The following is a 7,942-nucleotide window of genomic DNA, read 5'->3' on the forward strand; positions in this document are numbered from 1 at the left end:
ATGAATTGCCAATTTTTGCTTTACCCAGTGAATGGTGTGAATGACACCAGTGGGGGCAAACGCACCCTAACTTAGCTATACTGCCAACCCTGGTAACGTCACAAGAATTTCTATAAGAATTACCAATGTTATGATCTTACTTATAAACTTCAGTTAAAATAACAGGATCTTTCTTCTTCTATGTACTCTGCAATGCAGCAAACGAATCCTAGCACAAAGATTTGATTCAGTCAAGTTGCTTTCAATCCTTTCAGATGTGTCGGTACTGCTCTTCTAACTGCTTCAATGCGTGTTGAATTGATTTTCAGAATTGATCCAATACGATACTGTTCTTGGGGGTAACTTGTGTTGTTGTGAAAACCGGTAAAGCCGTATGTAGTATATCCTTAGTTTTTTTATGATAGATCATAGAATCAGATGTCCAAGTAGTATCACGATACCAAATTACTGAAACATAAAGGACAGAAATTAAACAAGTTAAGCATGAGTGAGTAACCCAAAGGTTGCATAATAATCAAAAATATATAACACTTCTGTTACAAAATCCATTTTGAAGAATGTTTTAAATTATTGTTCTTTTATATTTGATTCATTAATTTTAGGTAAGTTGAATGGCTCAAGTCAAAATGCAATTTGTTTTTCTGGGTGGGTAATATACATGGCTCACCGCTGCATGATAATACACCATCTTGGAATTTTGGAAGCATTTTTCCCCCCAATGTCCCAGATACTAGCAAATTTAATGGAATAAATTTATAATGAGTATATGCAGTATAGTTTAATGTAGGCCTAACACTGTGAGGATACTAACCCGGGGGGGATCATTCAGTGGCAAAATGCTAAAAATTGCCAAGGGAGTCATTCAGTGGTGAAATGCTAAAAATTGGGCGTCATTGACCATAAAAAAGCGTAGTGCGCAAAAATGTGCAGATTTGGTGTGAAGCTGATGAAAAAAGGGGGTCATTGGGTGGCATATTTAAGAAATAAAGGGCAATGCACTATCCTTTACACGCAAAAAAATAATGTGTCCCGAGGCAGTAAAAACGTAAATAATGGTGAGGTGTAAAGGATAATGCTGCACACGGAAATATTGCACACGTAACCAAGTGTAATGCTGTGCGTAGAATGTGTTACGGCGCTTGACCCATTATTACAGAATAATGTGCTCTCACGTGACGTGTTTTACCAAATCACAGTGCGCGATTTTGAATAATGGGTCGTAAGAGTAATAGAATTGAAAAAAGGGGTCATTGGGTGCAAGCAGATGAAAAAAGGGGGTCATTGGGTGTAAGCTGAGATTTGCATCAAAAATGGGGTCTATTGACAGGCACATGACGCGTACCAATAATGAGAGTGCCCCCCCACCCCCAGGATACTAACAATTAACATTCTTTAATTTAACATAATTGTTCCAGAAGGTTGCTTCATCAATGGCTTGTGGTAAGGAAAATTGAGTATTTTAGCACAATAATGTAGGCCTAAACATCTTTTTATAAAATATGATTCAAATACATGATTTATTGATTTATCATTTGTTTCATTGATTGAACAAATGAATTGATTTGTTGATTGGAGATAAACAAGTGAATCAAAATGTTGGTTGCTTAGCTAATTAACTGGTTGGTCGATAATTATTGATAAAAATATAATTGATGATTCGGCCAAAAAAAAAAAGGGTTTGTCTCAAAGCTCACGAGAAATTTAAAAACAAATGCGAAATGCGATTTTTTTATTTTTTTATTCCCGACTTTTTTTCATGGTATTTTGAAAAAAAAGTCTGACTTTCACCGATTTTTTATGGAAAAAACTTAAAAATATATTTTTTTTTGAAATAAAAAAATTTCCGCATTTGTTTTTTGTCAAATCGTGGGATTTTACAAACGCGCGCGCAAGCTTTGAGACGAACCCTTTTGTTTTTTGGCCTTATACTTATTGAGCATAATGATTGATCAATTCTTTTAATGATTGATGTAATGATTAATTAGTTGATTGATCAATTGATTGAATACTTGATAACAAATCAAATGGGTGATTGGAATTATTATGATTTATGAGCATTTTTCTTTCGATCAGGTATACTGCTCAAAATCTGAAGATGAGAGATCTACAGATATACTGATCAAGATATGCATTTATTGTTTTTCCTTGCATTATGCTTACCTTGTATTCATTCATTGATATCGGTGAACACGACATCCTCTATGCTTGCTTCACCATTTGCCTACATGACCTACAGGAAGGAAAAGTGGGTATTTTAGATTAATGATTGACATAATGAATCATCAGTACGTGCCATGGTTTCCACCATTGGGAGCACCAAATCAGTGCCCCTATTCTGTACCCCTCCAAGTGGTGAAAGTAAACAGTTTCACTTGCATATCATTTAGGACCGAAATTCAATTTGACTACACCAGGCACAAAAAGAAACTCGTCAGTTATATTCATCCTTGCTGTTCAATAACTTGATAATTTTGGATTATTCTGAAATATACATTTTGTTAATTGGACTTTTCTTTTCATTTGACACCCTGTTCGTTAACATTGAGCAAGAATTGACCAAGATATGTGCCTCCAAACTCTCAAACCCAAAAATGAAAAGTTGCAATTTTAACGATTCAATTGTGCCTGTTACACTGTGTGCTTTATTGATTGGCCCGTGGTGCTTGTGTGCAAAACAACGATGCGTTCCCATTGAAAATCGTTGAAAATGCAACTTTTGATTTTGGGGTTTGTGGCTTTGGAAGCGCATATCTTGGTCAATTCTTGTTCGTTTTTCACGAACAGGGTGTCAAATGAGAAAGCAAAGTCCAAGAACAAAATGTATATTTCAGAATAATCCAAAATTATCAAGTTATTGAACGGCAAGGATGAATATAACTGACGAGTTTCTTTTTGTGCCTGGTGTATAACAAAATTAGGGACCGTTCAAACACTTGTAAGGGGGCCTGATGCAAAAAAATGTCATCACAAAATTTTTTTGGGCCCCCCCCCCCTTTACAGACCTCAAAATTTCAGGGCCCCCTTTTTGACATGGAAATTATGGGTCAACCCCATGGAAAAGCATATAAACTTAATTTGTCCAGGAAAATTTGCGGCCAATTTTTTCAGGGCCCCCCCCCTTAGGAAGGTCAAAAAATTTCAGGGCCCCCTTTTTGCACCAGCCCCCCCCCCCTTACAAGTGTTTGTGAACGGTCCCTTAGTGGTATTTGTCTTAAGAATTGAGGGGTGCCAATCTGTATTCTTGCCCCAGGTACCATATGTTACAGTGCAGTGTTAAGTAATCAGAGCCATCTCTGTTCATATAAGTTATAACCATAATAGCATCGAGGCACCCTATTAACTATATACTTTATTGCAATATACATACACACAATTAACATAATTTTCAGATGCAATTTAAAGCTATTTATTTATCACTATAATGCGACTATTCAACAATTTGGTCGATTTTGAACAATTTACCATTTTCTATATTAAAGGTCTTGAAACAGCTCAAAGTTTGTGAGTCACACACAATTGGTGAAGTACATTTCACACAGAATCCCATTTGAGTTGTTCATTTCAGATGCAAGCAGATTGTTTTTTTAAAGTTCACATATTTGAATTCCTGCTACACCCACCTCCGCCCAGAATGGCTATACATGCATGATTCAAAACTGGACAATGCAATATTGCATCATTGAAAAACGAACATCACAAGTTGCGATTAACTGTACTTACATAGATCAATCGAAGTTGGAAGACACATCTAAAAATCTTGAATGTCTAAACTAAACCATCTCAACATCAATCAGCATCTGCAAAACATAAAAAAATGGAAAGAGTTTACATTCTAAATAATATCATCTCACTTACTCACCAGTCACCAAGCACACAAAATACAGACAACGCACAGAACATTATATTGATCACAACACCCTAAACAAGAACAAATAGACACAGCAGAAAGAACAGTGCACATCGCAAAAGGTATAATATGATGCAAAATAATACATTGCAATGTTATACCTTTGTTTCCAATCCATTTTGATAGCATTACACCACTTAGAAAAAAAAAGTTTGGGAAAATTTGTTTTTGGCATGTAAATCATGTAAAAGCAGTCGTTTGGGGGCGTATTGATTTTGAAAATATTTGCCAAATTAGTAAGCTTTTTGTCACCTTCGATATAATTTTGGTTTTGCTCTCACCAAAAGTACAAGGTAGCATGTTCCTTTAGCATATGTCCAACATGAGCTGACAGCTCCGCTTAATCCAGGAGTGAGTATTCAATGACATGTAATAGGTACCAACCTGCAGGATAAGGCCCGTGTGCATTTATCTATCGGTTGGCTGTGAAGCACAGCGACGGACACAATTTATCTCCAGTGTGTTCTATCCTTGACCATCTTCTGATATCTTGAGCTGAGAGTAAGATATCCTCTGAGATAAGCTTTGCTAAGTAAGTACTCTGGGTGCAGCAGGCGTTGCCGAACTCCTGAGTGGTTTTTGGGTGGGCTGTGTCCGTACCATCTGTCCAGCTCATCACTGTTGGGTCCGGGTGTTGGGTACTTGCTTAATGCCATGGATGCTTACGTAGGCAGTTGGTATGGAGGCTGTTCAGTGGTTAGCAAAACCATTACATTCTGAAAGAATAAAATCACTTACAAAGAAAAAAAAGTGTCAGTTAAGTAAATAAAATGCAACGAAAGCATGTCGTTCTGAAATATAAAGCATACTAGAGAAATGTTAATACAATCATGCTATCTATCTCACCATATCTATTTTATACATTTTAGGCTTGTTACATTAACAAGCATATTTCATCATTAGCTATGTTATACATAAGAAGCATATACCTCACCATATCTATGTTATACATTTTAGGTTGCCAACAAGCATATAGGCCTATATATCTCTAGGCAATGAAAACAGGAACACAGTGCTTCAATTGCCAAGCACTAGACTCACTTTCTGAAGACAAACAAAAGACCATCCAGCAGGCACAATATGAAGACACCAACCATACTGCTCATCATGTTTGCACTAAATGCTACTCATGAGTAGGTACTATGTACGGATGCAAAATTTCAAGCCGGTACCTCTAAACCTAACCCTAACCCTGGCCTAATCCTAGTTCTAACCCTCCTCTACCTCTAACCCTAACCCCACCTCTAACCCTATCCCCTGGTCCTAACCCTAGCCTAACTAGATACCAGACCATGAACTCCCGATCAATATATAGATCTACTCACTTACAGTATTTCTTACAATCATGATGAACAGCAAGTATGTATCTACGCATTACACAAGCTGAAAAGGCTTAGGAAGTCAACATCGAGTGGGCTTCATACTTGACCATTCAAGTAAAATGCTCACCATATCTATGTTATACATTTTAGGTCGCCAACAGGCTATTGCGCTAGGGAGGTGAAGGAAGCTCACATCCTCACTCTGGTAAAGGACCAGCCCCTCACCATATCTATTTTATACACTTTAGGTTGCCAAACAAGCATATCTATCTTACGATATCTATTTTATACATACATAAACATAATACTGACCATTTATTGCCTCCTTTTCTGTCGTAAACCCTATCTCCAGCTCCACAAGCCATCTGAAATACAAAGAAAAGTGCACAAGAGAAATGTTAGTACATATAAAAAAATTCAACCATGCGCTCCCTTTCCCCCCTGCCCCCTCCCCAGCCCATGCACTTTGTGAACATACACAACATTAACAAAACAAGATACACATAACATAAAACAGACATAAAGACCCCAAGTGCACAAACAGGACAAGACAGAAAGACAAATACAGAGAGACAGTACAAACACAAAAGCTCACTAACTGGAGGCTAGGCCAGTAGGAGCGGGGGAATGGGACACCGGTCGCCGACAGTACTGTCTAGGAGGTACAAAATAGCAATTATACTGTACAATTGGTCAATTGTACAGTACAACTGGTCGGACAGGAATTCATAAAATCTCTCTAACTGGGGGTAGACCAGTAGGAGAGGGTAACAGGACACCGGTCGCCGACAGTACTGTCTAGGAGGTACACAATAGCAATTGTACAGTACAACTGGTCGGACAGGAATTGATCAAATTCATTCTCCAGTAGGAGAAGGTGTGATTTCTGGAGAGTTCAAGAAGTCGAAGCCGATAACACCACAATTAAGGCATCCAGTGGCAATTTTACAGTACAATTGAATGGACAATTGCAATAAAATGGAACTTAGAATGGAATAGAATAGAATGGAATGGAAGATACAATCAAACATAGTACGTTCACAAGCGCAACAAAACTCTTTCAGCCAAGATAGCCACGTACAGGACATTAACACCAAGACACACACAGCACTATTCAATTACAAGGGCATTTCGTGATCCACAGCCTCATCCCACCACTTTTCTCAAAAAAAGTTGAGATGTTTATACCACAGGATACCTCTAGCTACATAATGTTTATATACAAAATATTTCTTGCAGATTAATTCATTTCGCAAAAATGTCGTCAAATTTGAATTACGTTCTGGTATACCAGAATGAAATTACAACACATTGTCTTTGGAGCAGTGTAATACACATAATCATGCACAGCTTGCAAGCGCAATATCGGAATCAACTGAAATTTTGGGAATACTAAGTAAGCTTTTTACGTGGATAGCTACTGAAAAATGTCATAAAAAGAGGATGCTAGGATCACGAAATCCTGCTGTAACAAAGATAGACAAGACCTGTGGAACATTGATGCATATAATGCTTATTTAAGAAGTATGTTTTTTCACTTTCTCGATTTTGATTGCAAAACACCCAATTACTCACCATCTGTGCTGCTTATAATATTTACATATGTGATTGGTCACCACCTGTAGTTATTATCATTTACCATTACCATCCATTCCATGTACAATGTGTGGGATGTGCCCATCTGTACAGTTCATCATTGTTGGGTACTTGCTTAATGCCATTTATGTCACGTAGGCAGTCGGAAAGGAGGCTGTTCAGTGGTATAACCATTACGATCTGAAAGAATAAAATCACTTACAAAGAAAAACAAAAGTGTCAGTAAAGTAAATAAAATGAAACAAAAGCATGTCGTTCTGAAATACAAAGCATACTAGAAAAAATGTCAATACAATCATGCTATCTATCTCATAACTATTTTATACATTTTAGGCTGCCAACAAGCATATATCTATCTCGCCATATCTATGTTATACATTTTAGGTTGCCAACAAGCATATATATATACCTAGGCAATGAAAACAGGAACACAGTGCTTCAATTGCCAAGCACTAGACTCACTTTCTGAAGACAAACAAAAGACCATCCAGCAGGCACAATATGAAAACACCAACCATACTGCTCATAATGTTTGCACTAAATGCTACTCATGAGTAGGTACTATGTACGGATGCAAAATTTCAAGCCGGTACCTCTAAACCTAACCCTAACCCTGGCCTAATACTAGTTCTAACCCTCCTCTACCTCTAACCCTAGCCCCACCTCTAATCTAACCCTATCCCCTGACCCTAACCCTATCTCTAACCCTAGCCTAACTAGATACCAGACCATGAACTCCCGATCAATATATAGATCTACTCACTCACAATATTTCTTACAATCATGATGAACAGCAAGTATGTATCTACATATTACACAAGCTGAAAAAGCTTAGGAAGTCGACATTCGAGTGGGCTTCATACTCGGGAATTCAAGTAAAATGCTCACCATATCTATGTTATACATTTTAGGTCGCTAACAAGCATATCTATTTTATACAGTTTAGGTCGCCAACAGGCTATTGAGCTAGGGAGGTAGAGGAAGCTCACATCCTCACTCTGGTAAAGGACCAGCCCCTCACCATATCTATTTTATACACTTTAGGTCGCCAACAGGCTATCTATCTTACCATATTTATATTATACTTTTTAGGTTGCCAAACAAGCATATCTATCTT

General features: G+C 37.5%; 1 long non-coding RNA gene across 1 annotated transcript; it reads right to left on the reverse strand.

Annotated features, from left to right (window-relative positions):
- On the reverse strand, window positions 1–6,982 carry LOC140160354 (uncharacterized). The gene is made up of 4 exons (XR_011859967.1): window positions 4,292–6,982; window positions 3,721–3,797; window positions 2,161–2,230; window positions 1–447 (listed from the first exon to the last, which is right to left on the reverse strand). It is a non-coding gene; the product is annotated as an uncharacterized lncRNA (long non-coding RNA).
- Between the last annotated feature and the right edge of the window lie 960 nt (window positions 6,983–7,942).

Source organism: Amphiura filiformis, chromosome 9 (assembly GCF_039555335.1).
Source record: "Amphiura filiformis chromosome 9, Afil_fr2py, whole genome shotgun sequence".
In the NCBI taxonomy this organism is placed as follows: domain Eukaryota; kingdom Metazoa; phylum Echinodermata; class Ophiuroidea; order Amphilepidida; family Amphiuridae; genus Amphiura; species Amphiura filiformis.